Here is a 24,150-nt window from a genome sequence, read left to right as displayed (position 1 = left end):
TGAATGTTTAAAGGCCTTTACTCATATAAATTCCTTTCCATTCCCTTCCAACATCCTTCCTGTGATATTTGTTTGTTTGTTCTGATCTCCATAAGCACCTCTCAATAGTCCACCATTAATTTCCTAACCAGTGTGGACATTTCAAATGAAATAAAGATGATTGAAAACTAACATCTGCAAGTGAAAGAAAACATGGCATTTTCTTTCTGGTTTTTGTTACCTTTTTTTTTTTTTTTTTTTTTGGTTTTTCAAGACAGGGTTTCTCTGTATAGTGCTGGCTGTCCTAGAACTCACTTTGTAGACCAGGCTAGCCTCGAACTCAGAAATCCACCTGCCTCTGCCTCCCGAGTGCTGTGATTAAAGGCATGCACCACCATGCCTGGCTAATATCATCATATCTTAATATAGGATTATAATACAGGATACATTAAAATTAGTAGCTAACACAACCGATACTTATTTACCCTTTTTATACACTGTGGAAAATGAGAAAAAAAGTTTAGTCCTGATGAAGTTCTGTTTAAGGAACTCAATATACTTACATGACATAGATTTCTGTTTTCTTCATTTCTTTTTTAGGCAATTATATTTTCATTGCACATATTATAAAAATAATCAGGTAAAAAAGCTTTGACACTGGAAATTTGCTCTTGAGTAAATCCAAGAAAATTTACTTTGTTCTAAACCTTCAGCAAACAATGCCTTCATGACTATTCCTTATATTTATTCTGTAAAAACCATATAGAAATTATTTTTCTATTAAATATTTTATTTACATTTAAAATGCTTTCCCCTTTTCTGGTCTCCCCTCGGAAAATCCCCTATCCCCTTCCCCTGCCCTTGCTCAACAACCCACTCACTCCTGCTTCCTGGCTCTAGTAGTCCCCTATACTAGGGCATAGAACATTACAGGACCAAGGGCCTTTCCTCCTTTTGATGGCCTACTAGGCCATCCTCGGCTACATATGCACCTAGAGACAGGTGTACCTTTCTTTGATTGGTGGCTCAGTCCTAGGGAGCTCTAGGAGTACTGGTTAGTTAATATTGTTGCATATTGTTGCTCCTTGGGTTCTCTCTAGTTTCTTGATTGGGGACACTGTGCTCCGTCCAATGGATGACTGTGAGCTTCCACTTCTGTATTAGTCAGGCACTGGTAGAGCCTCTCAGGAGATAGCTAAAAAAAGGCTCCTGTCTACAAGCTCTTATTGGAATCTGCAGTAGTATCTGGGTTTTGTGGTTGTTTCTGGGATGAATCCCCGGGTGGGGAAGTTTATGGATGGCCATTCCTTCAGTCTCTGCTCTGAAACTTGTCTCTGTAACAACTTCCATGGGTATTTTGTTCCCCCTTCGAAGAGGATCAAAGAATTCACACTTCGATCTTCCTTCTTGAGTTTCATGTGTTTTGCAAATTGTATCTTGGGTATTCTGAGCTTTTGGGCTAATATCTACTTATCAGTGAGTGCATATTAGTGTGTTCTTTTGTGATTGGGTTGCCTCACTTGAAATGATATTCTCCAGATTCATTCTTTAGTCTAAGAATTTCATAAATTCATTGTTTTTAATTGCTGAGTAGTATTCCATTGTGTAAATGTAATCACATTTTCTATATCCATTCATCTGTTGAGGGACATCTGGGTTCCTTCTAACTTCTGGCTATTATAAATTAGGCTGTTATAAACATATTGGAACATGTGTCCTTATTATAAGATGGAGCATTTTCTGGGTATATGCCCAGAAGTGATATTGCTGCATCTTCAGGTAGTACTATGTTTAATTTTCTGAGGACCCATCAAAATGATTTTCAGAGTGGTTTTACCACCTTGCAGTGCCACCAGCAATGGAGGAGTGTTCCTCTTCCTCCACATCCTTGCCAGCATCTGCTATTACCCACCCACTCCTGTTTCCTGGCTCTGGCATTCCCCCATACTGGGGCATAGAGCCTTCATAGGATAAGGGACCTCTTTCCCAATTGATGTCTGACTAAGCCATCCTCTGCTACATATGCAGCTGGAGACATGGGTCCCCCATATGTGCTCTTTGGTTGGTCATTTCATCCCTGGAAGCTCTGGGGGCACTGGGAGTTCATATTCTTGTTCCTCCTTTTGTTTAATTCTTTATTACTTTTATTTACTTTTCTCTAAGGTGCTGAAGATTGCCCCCTGCCCTGATGCATGCTAGGCACCTGACTCCTCCACCATAGAGCGGCAGTCCCAGACTTTTAAATTTTTAAATCTTGTAGTGACTGTTAGAGCTAAAATATGTAAGCTGACCAAGAAGAAAATCAAGATTATTTAGAAGTGAGACTATCATATCTTCTTTGTGTTGTTTTCTTTTTTAAATTTTATTTAATTTTTAAAAAATTTATTTATTTATTTATTATTTTCTTTTTTTACATTTCAAATACTAATCAGCATAATTGTTCCTCCTATGGTATTGCAAATCCCTTCAGTTCTTTCAGTCATTTTTCTAGCCCCTTCATTGGGTATCCTAAGCTCAGTCCAATGGGTGGCTGTGAGCATCCACTTCTGTATTAGTCACGCACTGGCAAAGCCTCTCAGGAGACAGCTATATCAGGCTCCTGTCAGCAAGCTCTTGTTGGCATCCACAATAGTGTCTGGGTTATCTTATGAGGGTTGTACCCACTTAGCTGGGCTTCACCTTCTTTGCCTTATGTAAATATAATCACCATTTAAATTTACCACTTTGAATTCTTATCTCATTGGATAATAGAATTTATGCATATTAATTTTTGGACACAAACATGTCCCTATATCATAACTAGTCCCCTGTTTCTTAAATATAGTCTATTTACCAACAACTAATTGGGCTTATACCTAAGGAGTTTATTGTAATTTTTAAATTTCTATAAATACACCTTCCATGAAGGTTAAGAAGTTAACATAGAATATTGAACATTTATAGTTATTGTACTAATTTCTAGGAAGTCAGCAATGCACATATTAGATACATTTTCCCTTTTAAGAACTTAATAGAATAATTTTAAACTTTCTAGAATAAAACAACATTCTGACTCAAGATTTCTTAATATAATTTTCCCATTAACTTCAAGAACATATAATATTCTTTCATGACTACATACTTGGATAAAGTTCCTATTACAATTTTGACCTATATCTTGCTTTAGAATCATGAATTTTAATTGTAGTTCTACTCTGTTTGAAAGCTCAGACTAATGTTTTTATAACTTACTATACATATATTTTATCTTAGAATTAGCTTCTATTATCACATATCATGCTTAATACTGGGGATGCATGATTTAAGACAAAACTTAGTGCCATTCTCATGAAAATATACTCTTTTTCCTGATTTTGTACAAAAAAATAATGCTTCTAAAAATGAACACTGACTCTTACATGAAATCAAAATACTATTCCACTTTTTTGGTATATCTGTATTAAAATTTTAAATTACTATAACTCAGAACAATGAACTGTACCTTGAAAAAATTCTTAAAGGGAAAAAAGTCTTAAAATAGAACATGCTATAGAAGTTATAAAATATATAGCCTATCTGAAAGAAAAGAAAAGAAACATCCATATTGGGGAAGGAGCAATTAAGGAGAACCATCAAAGAGCTGAACTAATAAAGTGAAAATATATTGATATGTATGAAAATAAAAAATATAACATTATTTTATATACTATCTAAAATATTTAAAGTGTGAAAAAACACATCATTATTTTTACCATCAAACCAATATTGTTACAGCAATTTAACAATATTCAGTCTATTATTTGCAAAGATACTGTTATTTTTGACTGCAAAATAATGGCCTAGTGACATGGAAAATTCTTTGTGCTTTGATTTAGAGGAAACTCAAGTAATTCTAAGGTAATTCATTTAAGTTATTGTTGTTTCTAAATACTCTTGCCTTTCAATTCATTCCATAACCAACATTTTACAATATGCATGATCATATTAATAAAGCTCATGTTCTACTGCTTAACTTAGGGTGTTTTCTCTATTTCTTATTTATATTGGGATGCTAGATATAAAATAAAATTTGAATTTAAGATATAAAACATGATGTACTAATATACAATATAATTATTCTAGTTGGAAGGATGTCTGTAATCTATCAATTTAGCAAAAATCTCCACTACAATAATAAGGAATATTTAAGGGTGATAACAGAAAAATGCTAATTTCAGCAAATCTTGGAATAAACAACCAGTACTTCAAGTGTAATGAAACTCTTCTCTGAATGTTTTTGGTCCTGGGAAATATGTTACATGTAGGAACACTTGAAGATCTAGGTGTTTCTTCTAGGTGAGTTAGTTTTCTTTCTTTCTCTTTCTTTCTTTCTTTCTTTCTTTCTTTCTTTCTTTCTTTCTTTCTTTCTTTCTTTCTTTCTTTCTTTCTTACTTTCTTTTCTTGACTGTCCTGGAACTCACTTTGTAGACCAGCTGGTCTCAAACTCCGAAATCCGCCTGCCTCTGCCTCCTGAGAGCTGGGATTAAAGGCGTGCACCACAACTCCTGAAGTTTAGGATCCCCTGCCTAGGGAACAGTGTTAGCTGGTATTCTCACCTCAATTAAGTAGTTAAGAAACTCCATCATAGGTATTTCCTCTGTTTCGGTTAACCTATACTTCACCTCATCCATAAACAACCTTTCCCCTAACCACTATGCATATTCAGCTTAAACCTTTAGGTATATTCAACTCTTCGTTATTTAAAATCACATATTTTCTATTACACCTCTTAATACATATTTTATTTGAATAATAGCACCACATTCTCAAAGTAGTTTCTTCATAGACAGTTCGGGTTAAAACTTACTCTGGCACATCATCTCCCCATCACCATAACCACATTAACTGGTTTAACCATCCTTCATACAGCATTTCTTTTCTTTAGTTTATTTCACATATATTCCAATGCCTCCCCCTCCCCATAAATGCTCCCAGGGGTCTCTTCCTAGAATTTTATCTTCCACTTCTACCCAAGATGTGTGAACACACAGTGCTTGCCTTTTTTGAGGTGGAGTAAGGAAACACCTTTTTATCTGGTTTCACTGATGTACCTCCAATTATTATTCTTTCATTACAATGGAGTAATATTTAACTGTGTATATATACCCTAGTTTTCATATTCACTTTTCATTTGATAAGAATCTTGGTTGAATAAAAGAGGAATAAATGATGATATGCAGGTATCACTTTGGTAAGAGATAAAGTCCTTTGATTATATGCTTGATCATATGGAAAATTTATTCATAAATTTTTATTTTATTTTGAAATTTTTATTAGGTATTTTCTTTATTTACATTTCAAATGTTATCTCCCTTCCTTGTTTCCTCTCAGAAAAGCCCTACCCCATCTCCCATCCCCTTGCTTCTATGAGGGTGTTCCCCTACACCCCCCAAACTTGCTCCCCTGTCCTGGCATTGCCTTGCACTAGGTCATCGAACCATCACAGGACCAATATTCTCTCCTCCCACTGATGTCCACAAGGCCATCCTCTGCTACATATGTGGCTGGAGCCATGGGTTGTTCCATGTGTGGTTGGTGGTTTAGTCCCTGGGAGCTCTGGGGGGGTCTGTTTGCTTGATATTGTTGTTATGATTTTTAAGTTGTTTATTTATTATTATGTGCACATGTGTGAGTGGATGTATATATGTGGTCCACAAGCATTCAGTAGACTGCAGAGATCAGAAGAGGTGTCAAATATCTTGAAAGTACAGTGGCAGGTATTTCTGAGTCAGCATGTAGGTTCTGTTGATTTAACTTGGGTCCTTTATAATAGTAGTAAGTATTCTTAACTACTGAACCATCTCTCCAACTTCTATTTCAAGATTTTTGTGCACCCTTTAGACAGATTTTCAAAAGTGGCTTCATTAGTTTGTGTCCCATTCAGCAGTGTACAAAGTTTCCCCTTTCCACATATCCAAGCCAACATCTGCAAACATTTGTCTTACTGAAAATGGCCATTCTGCCAAGGTTGAATTAGAATCTCTATGTAATTTTAATATGCATCTCTCAAAAGGGTTTAGTTAATAAATATGTTTTAAGCTGTTTTCTATCACATTGTACTAAGATTTTCTGTACAGTTCCAGGGTATCCTCTTAAATGTAGGTTGTCTGTTTTCTTTGTGTTTACTGTTTTGAGATTTTTGTTTTGTTTTGTTTAATATTTTGATGTAGTCCTTTGTCAGCTGTATAGTGAGCAGACATTTGATCCCACTGTGTGGACAGTGATTAAACTCTTTCGACAGTTTCCTTTGATAAATAAATGAGTTTTAACTTCGTGAGATGCCATTCGTCATTTGTAAGTCTTCAAACCTAAGCTACCTATGCCTATGAGTAGAAATGTGCTTTTTACTTCTTCCTCTAAAATCTTCAAGATCTCAAGGACCTATATAGAATACTTTTGGATTTACATTTTGAATATATGAGAGATGGCCTAGTGAGAAGTAACCAACCTTGTTACCTACCTGAAACATAACTTCAATTATATGTGTGTATGTTTTGTGTGTGTGTGTGTGTGTGTGTGTAGAAACTATATTATATATGGAAATAGAAAGCAATTATAGCAACAATTATTTCAGATAGAATACATTTAGGTTATATTACTACATCTTTATATATTTTTATACTGCCAATAGGCAAAATGGATAAAAACTGGCTATTCACATTCTTGCCAATCTATTTGTTCAGGTGATGGCTTTACAAAGTAGAACATTCTTTCCAGTATACTTCTTTTATTTTTAAGTGGAAGGTAGTGTTTAATACTGAAAACATATTACTGACAGAGTTCGAGCATAACATCCTGTGTCTAAGTACTAGTATTTAAAAAATGCAGTTCAGGTTAAAATACATATATTTTATTTCATTGAAAAACATTATGTGTAATTATGCAGTATATTTAATATTTTATGTACTTGCATAATATATTTTTTCACAGCTTTGTGACTTTTCAATATTAATGGATACATCTTTGTAATTTAATGAGGCTTTGTTATTGCCATTCATCAGTAGGTATTTGAGATACTATATAAGGAAATCAACAACAATGGTAGCTACTACACTTTGTGACCTCAGAGCAACATTTTGAGATGACTGATCACACTCTAGGGATCATCACGTTAATGTTTTGTGTTTTGAGGTATGTGTGACTCTATGTTTTGTGGTATGTGTGACTTCTTATCCCTTCTAATAAAAAAACCATTATCATATGAAAACTAGTGAATATTTTTATATAAACCAGTTACATGATACAGCACATATTAAGGACTGTGGTGCTTCAAACTATATGGATATCATAATAAAGCCTGATAATACTTGAGAATCATAGTGACAACATTCTGAAAAGTATATCAATCCTATTGATAAATGAATCTATATTGTTTATACTTTTTACTCAGTAATTATCAGCATGCACTTAATAAGATTTTAAAACAATACTTGTGCTCAATTTAAGCAAAAACTAAAATGAACATTTAATTTAAAATGTCATGAACATATATTTATCAACATAATAAAGTTATCTATTTACTCAGATATTTATAAACACTGAGGGTACAACATGTCCACTACTAGTTTCTTTTATAAAGATAATTTAGAAATGGAGAATTAGCCAGGCGTGGTGGCATACACCTTTAATCCCAGCACTCGGGAGGCAGAGACAGGCAGATTTCTGAGTTCGAGGCCAGCCTGGTCTTCAGAGTGAGTTCTAGGACAGCCAGGGCCACACAGAGAAACCCTGTTTCGAAAAACAAAAAAAAAAGGATAATTACCTATTTATTTTTATTAGAAATAGTTATATTATGTCAAGGATGGATACTTGGCTAAACTAATTTTAACATAAATGATATGGAGGACAATAAAACATTGTTTTCAGTAATTAAATGAGTATGTACAATTAATTAACTGTAGATGTGATATCATCAGAAAATGTTCAGTTACATTATTGAAAATATTTGCTGCTTAAAAATAATCTATACTTATTAATATTAAAATGATTTTATATTTAAGAGAATTTGAAGATAGTATAAAATGTATTTTGAAAATACATACCGAATTTTGAATATTTGAACCATGAGAATACATACAGTGAACAGTTTATTTCTGTCCAACAATCTAAAGAATATTTAAATAATACATTTGAAGGTTTGATAGAGGACCCTATGTATGTAGTTGCCTACTTTCTTGCTGTGACATCAAAAAATGTAAAAAATACTGAACTTCAGCATCATTGGTTGAATAAAATAAGTAATTGGTTGAGATATTGAAACTGTGAATGATACCACTTAAATTTCTGTAAGAGTTAATGAGTCTTTGTAAAATAATATATAATATATTATTTAACAGTTTTAGATATAATACTCATACAAAAATATTATAAGAATATAACCTCTGTGACATACTGATAGCAAACTTTAAATTCTTGGTACTCTAACTTATCAATAATACTGTTTTGTAGATTTAATCCTAGAATTGAATTTCTGAGTAATAGAGAATGTATGCTTCACCTTGAATGGCTATATGTAATGAAAATGAATGCACTCTTTGAAGTAGGATATTATCTCAGTAACATAAGATAGAGAAAGGAAGTGGAAACTTCTAAGTTCTTTGAATGAAAAGTCAGTTATGTCAAATGATGTTTTGCTGGGGCACACAAGTAATAGGATGTTTTGCTGGAGCAGACATGAGAGAGAATATTTTCCTGAAGCAGACACGGATGAAAGGATGTTTTGACATAGAAAACACATTAAAGAACCCAGAATGAAGGAATATAAATATGACCCCACAGGCAGTTGGTGATGAGCATTAAGCATTGGTTTGGTTTTCTTCACCTTGGAATTCTTCACTGGCAACACAAATGTGTAGGTTCACCTTACATAGCATTGTTGATCTCCATTAGTGGTGAGTCCAAAAAGTGACTTGCCAAAGAACTGTTCCTGAGGTTCCAGTGGAAGCTTGCTGCTTCCCTGGCCTTACCTCAAGCCTTTTGGCAAGGCTTGAGGTCAAACTATAGCTGCTGGTTCATACCTGCTACCTGCATGAAGGACTGGACTGTAGCTGCTGGTTCCTGTGTGGTATCTGCCTGCCTCAAGGACTAGTCTGCAGTTGCTGAGTCATATTTGGTATTTGCTATGGGATTGAACTGCTGCCAAAGATAACTGACCTCACCACCAAGGAACTATTGCTGAGCAGGTCTACTTCCTCCATATCCTAATAGCTTTACTCTTCTAATACTTCATCTAGGTGGTGGTGGGGGGAGGGTTAGATGAGGGGTTTAACTCTATTAATAAAAATAGTCTTCAAAAATTATGCCTTCAGAGAACCCTTTAATTTCTTCTTTCATATACACCTGTATATTAAGAGAGTAAAACTGACTATATATAAAAATAGTGTTCATATTCTATAACCTCAAATGTAACAACAAAACGTGGCATTCTGAGGATGAAACAGTATATTCTAAACTATCTGAATGAATCTTTAATTTATGGTATAATAAGATATAACATTTATTTCATGCATTTCATATATGTGCAATTTTTGTAAATATTTGGTTATGTTAGTCAAAGATTGCTAATTTTTAAAGAAAAATACAATTTCTGAGTGAATAAAATTATTGGATTTATAGTAATTTTAAAAATTTAAGCCTAAGAGAATAGAAGTTATAGTGGCTCATAAGTGCTTCTTCCAACTGTTAAGTTAATGTTTTATGACATCATTATGAAACTTTTTTATTCCCATTGGAAAATTGTCCTTTATTTTATCTTCCTGAATAAATAGCCTGAAACAATATACTTTGATAACTGTTCTGGCTGAAAATCGTATCTGTACCCTGGTGAGAGATGTGGTCCAATTTAAATTAGTATTTCCAGTAAATATAGAAAAACACTTCCCAAAAGATATTTCAGTAATGCTCCATCAACAAATGATCTATTTTCTAAGTAAGGCAGAACAATTTGTATTCAAGTCATTTTGCCATCCCATTAAACTTTACAGCATATGGCATTTTCTTCAAATGAAATGGAACAAGAAAGAAGAAACATTCTGAAAAAGGAATAGTAGCCACTTTCACTTATATGCTAGTTTTTTCCCTTGTATTTTATTCTGGTGAAAATATTCTTTGTTTTTAATCCAAACACAAAAATAAATACAGCTATGCATACAATAATACTAGAAATGTCCTGGTTTATGGTGTTGTAAATTTAATTTTCAGACATAAATAATACTAAAGCAAACATGAATGTGTTCACGTATTTTTGGCAATGATAATTAACTGAGGCACTTGTCGTGTATTGATTTAATTTATTGAAAGTTTATGATATCTCAGCCTTTTGTTTTTCATGATGAACTAAATAGAAAAGATTACTCATCTCAAATTTCTCATACTGTATGGAGACTGAAAAGAGGGTTGATACAGAAAAGTAAATGTATCTAACATTATGTTTTGCTATACAGTGAAATGGTCCCTCTATATTCAAGGAAATTAACAAGCATTATTTTTACAATTAAATTTTTTTATCAGAACACTTAAATCCACTAAGTGCATTTCTAAGACAAGAAGAGACATAGTGCAGGAAGTGTAGTTCGTAGTTCTGATCAAGAATGCGTGACTGGGATATTCATGGGCCCTCAGGGTGACCTGAATGTTATCACTGTGTAATATAGATACTGTCAAATTATATATATATATATATATATATATATATATATATATATATATACACACACACACTTTCTTTATAAAGGAAGATTATTTGTACAGAAGACTAGGAATAACACTGAAATTCACAAATGCTCAAAGTGCAGCAAATAAGTGCATGTGAGATTTTAGTTCTAAAAAAAAACACTTCTATATTACATCTATCCATACCTCCACTGGTGAAGAAATATCAAGGAGAAATGGGGAGAAGAAAGATTGTAAGAGTCAAATATCTAATATGACAGAGTAAAACACTAACTTTAGAATAAGACAAGAGTGCTGTAGTTGTAAACCAGCACAAAATGTGTTTGCCTATAGAAGGCCTATAGAAGTCCAAGGCATTCAAAATTTTTGCATGGTGGGAGAGACATTCTTGATTCTTAGCTATAAATGAGAGGCTATTGACATTGGTGGTTTTGGGGTCTCAGAAGGTCAATTTTCTTCCAGTGTATGACTCACAGTAAGTAGACCATAGCCCAGTGCATGGCTCACAACTTAGTCACAGCACAGCAAAAATTGGACTTAGTGAGTTACAAACAAAGATAAACATGAACTTGTAGAATTGTAAAAAAAAAAAAAAAAAAAGGGAAATTATGAAAAGTTTAGATGTGTATGTTGAAAATATATTATTTTGATCTATAAATCTTTCAAAAATTTGTAACATATATTTTATTACAAACAATATAATTTAATAAAGGAGACAAAATAACCCAGAATAACAGGGAATTCAGGAAGATATTTTATGGCAAAGGAATATTTTAAAAAGAGGATTTCTGTAGCTTCTTGAGAGGATTGTAAAAATGAAAAGCTCTATTGTACACTTCAAATTTTTGAAGAAATATTTCTGATCTATCAACAAAAATCAAACATGAGAAATGCATTAATTAACTAGATTTAATTATATTAAACTGAGATATAATTATTTTAGTAACTATAAAGAATTTTTGTCAGCACTAATTATATTTTAAAAATTAAATAAACAGGAATGACCAAATAGCTCAATGAAGTGTTCAAATGAAAATATGAGGATATGAGTTAATATCCCTGGAGCCCAATAGATGTGACCTAAATTTTTGTGTGCCTATAAAACAAGCACTGGTAAAGCAAAGAGAGCTGGATCACTAACCAGCTAATATTTTTTAATTCAGAGCTATAGGGTCATTGAAAGGCCTTATCTAAAAAATAAAAGGTAGTGAAAAATAAAGAAGCCTGCAGTCTACCTTACAATTCACATATGCATGCCTATTGTTAGGCACGTATAAATAAGTACACACATATGTGCACACAAATGATCATATTGTAAACTAAATAAATAAATAATAGCAAACATAATTCAATATCATATATATGATATATGATATGATATATGATACACAATATATGGTATACTGTATACTGTATACCATATACAGTATATGATATACGATATATGATATATGATATATAAATCATCAATATACTTCCATTTTCATAGAATAATGTAGGTAAACATAATTCTCTTGGAAAAAAAATAACAGCGTACCAAGAAAAAGGAGCATGAACTCTTTAATCACACCAAACTATACACTTCTCAAACTGGTCTCTTTAAAGATAAAAAAATATGTAGAAAAATGAAAACTCTCAGTTTAACATATGATAGTATGGTCTCAAAAATATGAGCATAAAGTCAAAAGGAAAACAATGAGTTTTCAAAACAATAGAATACACTTAAATAGAAGGACAGATAAAGCAATCTAGAAATTCACAGCATTTTATTTAAATCAGAAAATTAAATAACTTGTGTACTTATTCAAGAAATTAGTACAATGCAAAGGTAAAATAAAAAAAAATATTTGTTTTGTGAAGAATTTCAAATTATATAGAAGAAAGGATTAACAAAGTTAACATAATAAAGCATATACCAATGGGCATGGTGGTGCATGCCTTTAATCTCAGCACTTGGGAGGCAGAGGCAGGCAGATTTCTGAGTTTGAGACCAGCCTGGTCTACAGAATGAGTTCCAGAACAGCAAGGGCTACACAGAGAAACCCTGTCTTAAAAATAAAGCATATACCTAAGAAGTAATATATGAACTTAGCAGGTTGTATTTAATAACATATGTATATACATTTGAGAACAATTAATAACAAACAGAAACTGTGACATAAAAAAAAGCAGATGGGTATAATCGGGGATTGGAGGAAGGAAAGGGAAGGAACAAGAGAAAATAAATTATAATCATAAAATAAAATTAAATGACATACATTTTGTCAGGAATGATAGTGAAGCTACACATATTGCTCAGAATTGACCAACAAAATCCAAAAGTCAACTTTATTCAGCAATTCAACATTAAATATATAATGAAAGAAAATACTTTCAACATTTTGAGATATTTGTAATTCTTTAATTTGCACATTAAAATATTTCTCCTATACAATAATATTGTCAGTAAATTCATAAACATAAGTGAATGTAAAGAATTTTTCATTTCAGTACATATGAGAGAAGTATTGTTTGAAATGGTATCCTATGGCCTAGTTGGTCCTCAATGGGAGGAGAGGTCCTTGGTCCTCTGAAGATTTTATGTCCCAGTATAGGAGAATGCCAGGGCCAGGAAGCAGGAGTGTGCAGGTTGGTGAGCAGGGGGAGTGGGAGGGGATAGGGGGTTTTCAGAGGAGAAACCAGGAAAGGGAATAACATTTGAAATGTAAATAAAGAAAATATCTAATAAAAAAGAAAGAAGGAAATGGTATCCTAATGGAGTAGAGGAATTTTAATGCAGCAAATGGCTGCTCTGGCAAGGGATCACAGATCTGGCTGGAATGTAGATATGCCACACAATTTAACACCCTCTGGCTGGAATACACAACTTTGATCTCTGTAGCTGGAATACACATATGCCTTTAGTATAGACCTTTAATCCAAAACAATGATATCTAATTGAGGTGAAGACAAAATGATAAACCAATGGAAGATTCAACAGAATGATCCATAGATAGGATATATCTAACTCTCAGGAGGACAAGACAGGAAAGATAGGCTACTTCAAGAGCAGAAAGAGAAAGAAAATTTCATTCAATTCAATTCAGTTATGCCAAGTTCAGGTCAGAACAGTTCAGTGGAGTTCATAAGCTGTATTTCCATATAGAGTAATTCAGTCAGAAGCCAAGAGAAGACCATTTGAATCAGTAGCTTGGGGAAGAGTTTGAACCAAAACAGCTGAGTTAATTAAACCAGCCAGCAAGAGTTCAGAAAGAGCTAGAAAGAATGTGTTTATGCAGCAGTAACTTCTAGTCCTAGGTTGAAGCTGAAGAGGCTAGAAGCTGAAGTCTTCAAGTCCCATGCTTGTAGAAGTTGAGATTGTATCAAGGCTAGAAGCTTCCAGGCCTAGGCCTAGGGTTAGTTAAAACAGAGAAAGAAACACTCTGGGCTCAGTTCAAACCATGTATTCTCACAGTTTGAGTATGTCTCTCATTCCATTCCTTCATTTGAGGAAATAATAGTGACATTTACATTTATATTATACATTGAGAGGTAATTTAGAATAATCAAAATTGGGAAAGTACTGCATAAAACAATGTGATAGGTATCCAAACCTCTAATGTGTCATATTTATAAACATATTTTTAAATTTATATTTGGACTATGCACAACATCATATTATTTATAAGAAAATATGTGGGTCCTTAGGATCCAGTTATACAACCAAAGATGCTCCAACATATAATTAGGACATGTGCTCTACTATGATTATAGCAGCCTTATTCATAATCTCCAGAAACTGGAAAAAACCCAGATGTCCCCCAACAGAGGAATGAATATAGAAAATGTGGTACATTTACACAATGGAGTACTACTCAGCTATTAAAAACAATGACTTCATGAAATTCACAGGCAACTGGATGGAACTAGAAAATATCCCGAGGGAGGTAACCGAATCACAAAAAAAATTCATGGTATGTACTCACTGATAAGTTGATATTAGGCAAAAAAAAGTTTGGAATACCCACGGTACAACTCACAGTTCATATGAAACCCAAGAAGAAAGATGAATGCACCAAACTGTGGATGCTACAGTCCTATTCAGAAGGTGGAAGACAATAATCTTGGGATGTAGAGGAAGATAGGTATCTGGGAGTGAGAGAGGAGGAAGAGGGAAAATGGGGGGGGGAGTTCAGATATGGGAGGAGATTGGGAAGAGGGTCAGGAATTTTAAAGGAGGTGTGTAGCAGATGAGGGGGAATTGGGGGTAGCCACTAGAATGCCCAAGATGCCTGGGACCCAAGGGGCTCCCAGGACCCATCAGGAAGGACATTAGCTGAATAGACCCAGCAAAGAGAAAAGAGCAAACCTGTAGAGACCATACATATCTATTGGATAGGCACATTGCCTGGTTGAGGGATTGTGCCACCCACCCACCTCAAAAATATAAATCCAGAATTCCTGCTGTCAAAAGGAAATGCAGCAACAAAGAGTGGAACAGAAACTGAAGGAAAGACCATCCAGGGTTCCATTCTATCTGCAGACACCAAACATAGACACTTTTGTTGATGCCAAGAAGTTCTTACTGACAGGAGCCTGGTATAGCTGTCTCCTGAAAGGCTTTGCCAGAGCCTGACCAATACAGATGCAGATGCATGCAGACAAATATCTTACTGAGCACAGGGTCCCCAATGGAGAAGTTAGGTTAAGAACTGAAGTTGCTGAAGGGGTTTGCAACTCCATAGAAAGGACAAAAATATCAGACAACCAGACCCACCTGAAACTCCAAGGGACTAAACCACCAATGAAAGAGTACACATAGGGGGACACATGGCTCCAGCTGGATATGTAGCAGAGGATTGCCTCATAAGCCATCACTGGGAGGGGATCCCCATGGTCTTGTGGAGGCTCAATGACCCAGGGTAGGGGAACACCAAGGTAGGGAGGCAGGAGTGGGTGGGTGGGGAAGCATCCTCATAGAGGCAGAGGGAGAGGATTGGGAGTTTGTGGAGTGGAAACATGGAACGGGAATAATATTTGAAATGTAAGTAAATGAAATAACCAAAAATGAAAACAAATAATTTTTAAAAATCATAAAAAAGAAAATATTTAAAGAAAATTAATCAGTGAAAGTATTATAAAACCTCATAAATTGTTTACGAATTGTAGGAACTGTTTAGAGACACAGGAGAGAAGCTAAAGTAACTTCTGCCTCATTTTGTATGGAGAATTTTAACATGCATGAAAACACTGATTTCAGTAAAGATTCCAAGAAATTAAAAAAAAAATCAGAAAATACAAGTTAGAATTCCCACCATTTCAATCGGGATATGAAAACAACATATATTTAACATATTCTGAATGACAAAAAGCAAACAAACCAAGAAAAACTTCAAGAAAACATAAAAAGTAAGAATAATTTGCGTTCATAAATTGGTGTCAGGCCAGGCGTGGTGGTGCACGCCTTTAATCCCAGCCCTCAGGAGGCAGAGGCAGGCGAATTTCTGAGTTCGAGGCCAGCCTGGTCTACAGAGTGAGTTCCAGGACAGCCAGAGCTATACAGCCAGGGCTATACAGAGAAACCCTGTCTTGGGAAAAAAAAAAAAAAACAGCCTAGGGAAGATAAAACTTTTATATAACAAATTCCAATCACATGTTGTCAAAGCAATTACACTTAAAGTTAAATAACACAGAAAATTAAAATAAAAGACTTCAAAACCATTATATCTGAACTTATATGAAAATCTAACAAATATTGGAAGTTATAGAAATTAAAGTGAAATATTAAAAATAACACTTCAAAATATTATTAGATATTAGGAAATTCTCAGATGATAGGGTATTTTCTTCCATTATTTGTAAAGAATAAAATGATGCTAATATTTTTTAGAGAACATGCCTATTATATGTGTGATTTATACTCTTAAAGTAATAAATAAGCCTTTGGAAATTTACACAAATGACTTAATTCAAGAAGCAAGAATACACTTGGAGGTCATTATTTGAAATAATAGCTCTAATAATAAAAGTGGAAATATAGTAAATGGTAAACATTAGGAAAATGAAGAAGTTAAGATCTATTCATAAGTTGGATTCTTGGATTGTTACTTACAATGTACCCAGAGATTTTTGTATGGCATTGGAAATAATCATAATCAAATAAAATAGTTTTATATGTGTGTCTTATGCTAATCTATACATATTTTTAAAAGAGAATCTATAATTTCTACAAGCTTACATACTGTAAAGAAAATGCAAAAATATTGAATAAAGCCAAAATGATCAAAATGTTTATGTTCAGATATTCTAACACAAAGATGATTTTCTGCATGAACCATAGCCTTTAATACTTAAAAAATTACTTATTTGTTTTAAAATGCTTGAAACTTTAGTAATTGTCTAATAATTATTTTAGTTGCCAATTTAAATCATATTATAAGAATTTAAATGTTTATGCTTATAAATAATGGGTTATAGTACTGTACACCCTGCCATAAAAGTCTGTGTAATATGTAATAAGCTTCCAAAATGTGAATATTAATATGAAATAATACCTTTTCTCTCTTATTTACAAGTTTATCAGAAAAAAGAAAATCTGCTTTATTATTTGAACTAATGTAGTATATCACAGGATTAAATTGTTCCCTGATAGCCACAATGTATTCTTAAATAAGGTATGATAAAGTATTAAATATCAAATAAATTATAACTAAAGTAAATAATTTAATAAAACATAATTTATATCTAATCTCATCAATTGAATAAAAATACTTTTCATAGATTTTAAAAATTATATATCTAGGCTAGTATGAAATTGGTAACTAAGATATGGCTAATGGATGGAACTTTATACTATCATCCTGAGTTAAGTAACCCAATCCCAAAAGGACATTCATGGTATGTACTCACTATAAGTGCATTTTAACCACAAAATACAGTATACCCATACTATTTTCCACAGACCCAAATGTGGTAAACATGAAGAAAGTCACAAGTAAGAATATTTAAATCTCACTAAGAAGGGGGAATAAAATACTCATAATAGGCAGATGGAGGGAGGGAACTGGGTGGGAGATTGGATGGGAGAGGAAAATGGAGGTGGTTAGAGTCAGGTGTCAGAGGGCCAGGAAAGATGTCCAGATGTCCATAAGAATGAATGGAAATCTTCAACTTATATGACTTCCCACTATGTGAAGGTGGGGTTGATTCTCCAGGATGAAACAGAGACCTGGGATAAGGGACGCACCCAAGAGTGAATATGGGTAACCCTAGCTTTGACCTACAGCATTGGGGATATGAAACTTGAAGAGATCACCTCCTATAACCAAGCAGGAACCCCAGTGGAGCAATAGGGACACCAATCCACCTCCAAAATTTCACACAAAATTCATCCAGTCTACAAGAAATGCAGGTATGGATGCTGGAACAGAGACTGAGGGAATAGCCAAACAATATCTGGCCCAACTTGAGACTCATCCTATGGGGAAAAACCAATCCTTGACACTCTTAATGATATTACTCTATTATGCTTGCAGACAGGAGTCTAGTTTGGCTGTCCTCTAAGAGGCTCCACCCAGCATCTGACTTAGACAGATATAGACACCCAGAGCTAAAGAGTGGATGGAGTTTGGCAACTCTTATGGAAGAATAGTGGGAAAAACTGTAGGCCCTGAATGGGACAAAATCTCCCCAGGAAGATGAATAGAGTCAACTAACCTGGACTCTTGGGACTCTCAGAATCTGAACCACCAACCAAAGAACATATTTGGGCTGAACAAAGGCCTCCTCACATACGTAGCCATGTGCAGCCTGGTCTTGATGTGTGTCCTGAGCAACTGGAGCTGCAGTTACCACAAAAGCTATGTATGTGGGATATGTTCTTCTATCTCAGTTGCCTTCTCTGGCCTCAGTTGGGGAGGATGTGCCTACCCTTGCAGAGACTTAATGTGCCAGAATTAGGGGATATACAGAGAGTCCCTACCTGCTCAGAGGAGAAAGGAAGGGAAAGAGGGTTGGATTGTGGGAGTGGTTGACCACAAGTGGGGCTGTGAGAGTGATATAATGTGGATACCTTGTTAAAAATATGAATATTTTAGTTCTGTTGGGTTATTAAATAACAAGGAAAATATCAGATCAGGAAAGGACACAGACATTCAGGAAGGAGACACTATGATGCTGATTTAGAAACAATTTAGGAAGTGACTTAACAAAATAATAAAAAAAAAATTATTTTGTTTTCAAAATGTCAAAGTGAGGAAAAGCAAAAATTCTGACCTTTTTAATTACATGAGAATGTCAATTCAACATATATTTATAGTTTCTTTCTCTCTAGTTAAGAAAAAATATTTTCTTATTAGAACCATACATTAAAAAGTTTTCTCAGATGTCAATTCAGAAATATGTGTAGTTATTCCATTTTCAAAAGAAACTAAGAATTTATATATTAAAGATCTTAACTAAAACATCACAGGAAAAATAAAACCTAAATGTGAATGCCTGTCATCCTAAAAATTCAGAGGCTAAGAAAGAAAGATCATGAGGTCAAAGATTCCTGGGTCTATATTAAAGTTTAAGTATAGTCTGGAATATAAAGAAAATCACCCCTTAAACAAACAAACAAACAAAATTTCTGGGGATATAATTTATAGCTGGAGTCCTGGTTTATATGGCATGAGCAAGGTTAGGAGTTGAATTATTCTTCAACACTACCTCAAAAATGAAAATAAAACTGTAATAGCAAGTTGTAAAATTCTCTTCCTCTTAAATGTGTAGATACTGTTAAATAACAATAATACATACATACATTTTTTTTGTGAAAAATGCAGAATCCAGCTAATAGATTCTGACTCTCAGAGATATGTGTAATCAGCTACAAACTCTGAATGAATGAGAATGTGTTACTGTCACTCACCACAAATGCTTCTGCAATCTCAGTATGATATATGCAAAACATATACCCAGGGAGTTCTCTGGGATGCAAAAGAGAACATAGAAGTATTTTTGTAATCTTTTGCCGTAAGCAACAGATTTCTCTCATGATAGAATTAAGGTGTTAATATCACAAGAAATTCTAACAATAAAGAAACTATGTATGAGCTCATTGAGAACAAATTATGGTTTATACTCATTTCCTCTCATCTCTGACTTGGTATGAAGCAAGTGAAAGGCTATCTCTTATTTACCTTCTTTCCAAGTTGAAAGACAATGAAAACTCATATCTTTCAGGACAGGAAAGAGAAGATCTGCTTGAAGAATGGGTGCCTATTTGAGCTGTTTCAGAGCACTGACAAACCTGGCATACTCTAGATGCCTAGGAATTACCAGGAACATATAAAGCTGCCAAATTGTTGCAGCTGCTTTAAAAATCATGTTAGAGTAGATAGACCAGTTTCAGAATGTTGTTCTGTTCTTTTTTGTTTGTTATATTTTCTTTGTTGTTGTTTTGCGATTTTTGTTTATTTATTTACTATCCCCATCATTGCCCAGCTTCCTGGAATGAAGTAAAGTTTATAATACATGAACAAAAAACTTCATATTTTGGGATGGATCATTTTGGAGCCATTTTCTGTCTTACTGAACTACTATGGCTAGACTTCACTAAGCAAAATTTCAGAATTTAAAAGGGCTTTGTATTTGGTGCTTCCTATCACTTTTCCATAATGTGTACATTAATCACATTTTTTTTTAAAGATAAGATTCTGTTTTATCAGATCTGGAGGAGGCTGTGAAGTCGTCTATCTCTTGCAAGCCACCAGGCAGTGTCAGATCCTCTGGTTAATTAACTTACAATTTGATGGGCAAGAGGTAATGACAATCTTCAGTGTCTAAAAACACTAACCTAAGAGATCAGTTTATAGTATCAAAGGTTAAGTACAAGAATTGATTGTCATCTATATGTAGATAAATATGCCTTTATACCTTATACTTGATGAGTAACTTTTTTGAGTTGAGAAAATAAGCATTAAAAAAGAAATAATGGCTGAAATTTTCCTAAACATGATGAGAAATGAATATTCATAAGCAAAATTCACAATTGGTCTCAACAGTATGAACGCAAAGGTCCAAATGAAGAAATCACAATCAAAAAGGAGAAGAATTATTTGATGACCAAATAGTGACAGTATTAATGAGTTCTCTTAAGACTATGCATTATATTAACCATGTGTCAGGTAATATAATCTAATGCCTATATTGAATGCTCAAACTGTAAAAATTAACAAATTTTCTATAAACTACACTTCCAACATATTCTGCCTAAATATAAATGTAGAAATCAAATATATTAAGCAATTAACAACAGTTTGTAGAAGATAATATAATAACATACCACAATAAAAATGTGACTATTGCCTTTTCTTCAATTTCCTTCAATTTATCTTACTGCAGTTATCATATTCCCTTTTCCTCAGATAGAAGATAACGCACCATCTATATGATGGATTCAAAATAGCTTATTAAAAGCAAGGAACCCTGGTTTGCTTCTTTGAAAATTCTAATTAATCAGCTGCAGAAAAACTACTCATTATTTTCAGTGACTTGTAGAAAATGGTTGACATTAGTAGTTACAATAAAAATATTTGAAAAAACACAGAGTCAAGGAATTGCAGAAGATCTAAAAAGATGTCCTAATGACATGCAGATGGTAGAATAACAGAGAAATAGGGTATCAAATGAAGAAGGAATCCAGTAAGCATAACCAGTTCAGAAATCAGTATAGAAGGGGAGAATTCACCCAATATTATATCTGTGCAATGGGGTAGTATTGATATTCTTTGAATTTCCCAATGCTTTATATATAGCACTGAATCTTGAGATGGTCTTTTCTAGGCTTGTTTCTTTGGAAATAAAAGCACTCTCATTTTCATTTCCATAGGAACTAACATCATATATTGCTGTCTCCTCTTTAACGGTGGGGGCATGTTGGTTAGCTCAAGAAATTTAGAGAACTAAGCAGGGGAGGGAAGTTTGTGTTAGAATAGCATTGTCATCAATATGGATTAGGGGTAGTCTGATATATGTTACCTATATAGCATATATTGTTCTTTCACAAGCATGTTGAATCCATAAAAAGCAACATAAACCTAAACATGTTGGTGCAGCAGCCAGGCCCAGTTTGCATGTGAGGAAAGTGTCAGAGAAGATAGTAAGATATGCTGATATGTTCAAAACATAATGTTGTAATGTATGAAAATATAGAAAGGCATGTGAATTTCTGTACTTCATTCATTTATGTAATTTACTAATCAAGGTAAAATAAAATTAAAAATTCTTGAGAAGGAATAATTTCCCTTTAATAGTTCTATATTTTCAAAACTATCCACTGAAATTAAGCAAAAAATAACCACCATCTCTGTGATGATTAGCATTTGTTATCAACTTAGTTGTATTTAGAATTTGTCAAATCAATGAAGCACAACTCTATCTATATCTATAAAGGAATGTCCAGGCAGAAGTAGTTAAGAGCTGAAGAACAGACTTGAATGAGGATGGAATTCTCACAGAGGTAGGAGCTAGGAAGAAAGAAAACACAAAATGAAGAAAAAATAAAGCAGATTAGAGCAAGCATTTTCTTCTTTTTTTCCATTTTTTTATTTGATATTTTGTTTATTTACATTTCAAATGCTATCCCAAAAGTTCCCCATACCCTCCCCCCGCCCCTGCTCCCCTACCCACCCACTCTCACTACTTGGCCCTGGCCTTCCCCTGTGCTGGGTCATATAAAGTTTGCAAGACCAAAGGGCCTCTCTTCCCAATGATGGCCGATTAGGGCATTTTCTGCTGCATATGCAGCTAGAGACACTAGAGTAAGCATTTTCATCTCAATCTCCACTTCTTAGCTACCATTGTATAAGCTGCTCTTCCATGTCAATTTTCCTCACCAGGATGGACAGATACACCTCTGGAATCATTAACAGGATTCTATCATTTATCCATTTAAATGTTTTGTCAAATGTTTAGTCACAGCTGCATATTACTAAGCAACTATATCTTAAAAGATTAGGAAATACAATAATTATTAACCTTTGTTACAGGAAATTATTAGTGGGATTCTTTCTGTTATATGAAATAATGGTAGATGAGAAGATAATACATTTGAAATGTAAAACTTGTTGGTAAAAGTAAATACATAGACAAATTCAAAATAGCATGATGGTTACAGAGTGATATGTTTAAAATTTTTAAAATCATAGAATAGATTCTAAAAGATAAAAGAATAGTTAAATTATATCTATAAATGTAAATTTTGTTTATAAGATATTATTGTCGTTTCAGAGGTTTGCTGCTGAATAAGATCAGTTACTAGCTCATTCTGTACTCTGACTAGCTGGATCAACTCAGTTTTTCTGGCTCAATCTCATCTTTAACCTGACTGATTTAAACTCATTTCTCTTGACTTCTCACTTAAGTGCTCTGCTTAGTTAAAATCTCTGACAATTTATTCTAATCTTCTTGCTCTTTCTCACTCTAGCTCATCCTCTCTTTGCCTACAACCTGTCTCTGTAAATCTGTCCTGATAAAACTGCCTTCTCTCCCCATCATGTTCCAGAAATCTGCGGGGTTATTTTAAATCATCTCTTTCCTGTCTGTTCTCATGAGAGTTTGGCTTATACTCATTATGCTAAATCTTCTTATTTGTCACTTTGTCTGCCCCCTAAACAGACATCTCTCTTTGGAATTAAAGGTTTGTCCTACATACATTTCTATATCCCAGCCATGTTCCATAGACTTAGAAGGCTTTGGATATGATCCTTTGCCAGAGCAGTTATGGATTAAAATTACTCTACATACATATTGTTTATAAGTTCAAGAGTATAGATAAAGATAAATGACTATGTTCTTGAAGTATTTATCAGCTTAAAATAGGTTGATAAAACTGTAATATATTTTATGTAAGCCACCTTGCAATCACAAAACAAAAGTGTCCATAGAACATGCAGTAAAGAAATTTGGGGGAAAAAGAGTCTAGAAAAAGCAAATCATAGGTACTTACTCTGCTATAACATAGTAGTCTATTAAGAAGAATTTTATAGTATTGAAATGAAGAAATGATCTCTCCTAACAGCAAAGAGGCACTCAGTAGGAAATCAAATGCTACTAGGGCACCCTGCATCTGATGTGCCTATTGAAATTACTTTTTATTAATTTGTTTAAGCAATTATACAGCTTAGAAAATTATTGCTTGGATTTATCATTTTAATGTAAGTGATAGTACATGGAAAAATATGAAGAAATCAATAGAGTGACCTAGATATGCAAAGGGACAGTGCTTCATGCACTCTTGGGATGTAACACCCTCTATGAACCCACATGTACTTAACAATCAAGATGCTATAGCAATGGAATTTGGAGGTTTAATAGAAAATTAAACATGTGTCTAGTATTAAAAGTTTACTGAAGCTGGGCATGGTAGCACACACCTTTAATCCCAGCACTCGGGAGGCAGAGGCAGGCAGATTTCTGAGTTCAAGGCCAGCCTGGTCTACAAAGTGAGTTCCAGGACAG

This window comes from Mus pahari, chromosome X, assembly GCF_900095145.1.
Source record: "Mus pahari chromosome X, PAHARI_EIJ_v1.1, whole genome shotgun sequence".
NCBI lineage: Eukaryota > Metazoa > Chordata > Mammalia > Rodentia > Muridae > Mus > Mus pahari.
The sequence above is the reverse complement of the archived record's forward strand: the minus strand, read 5'-3'. Positions refer to the sequence as shown.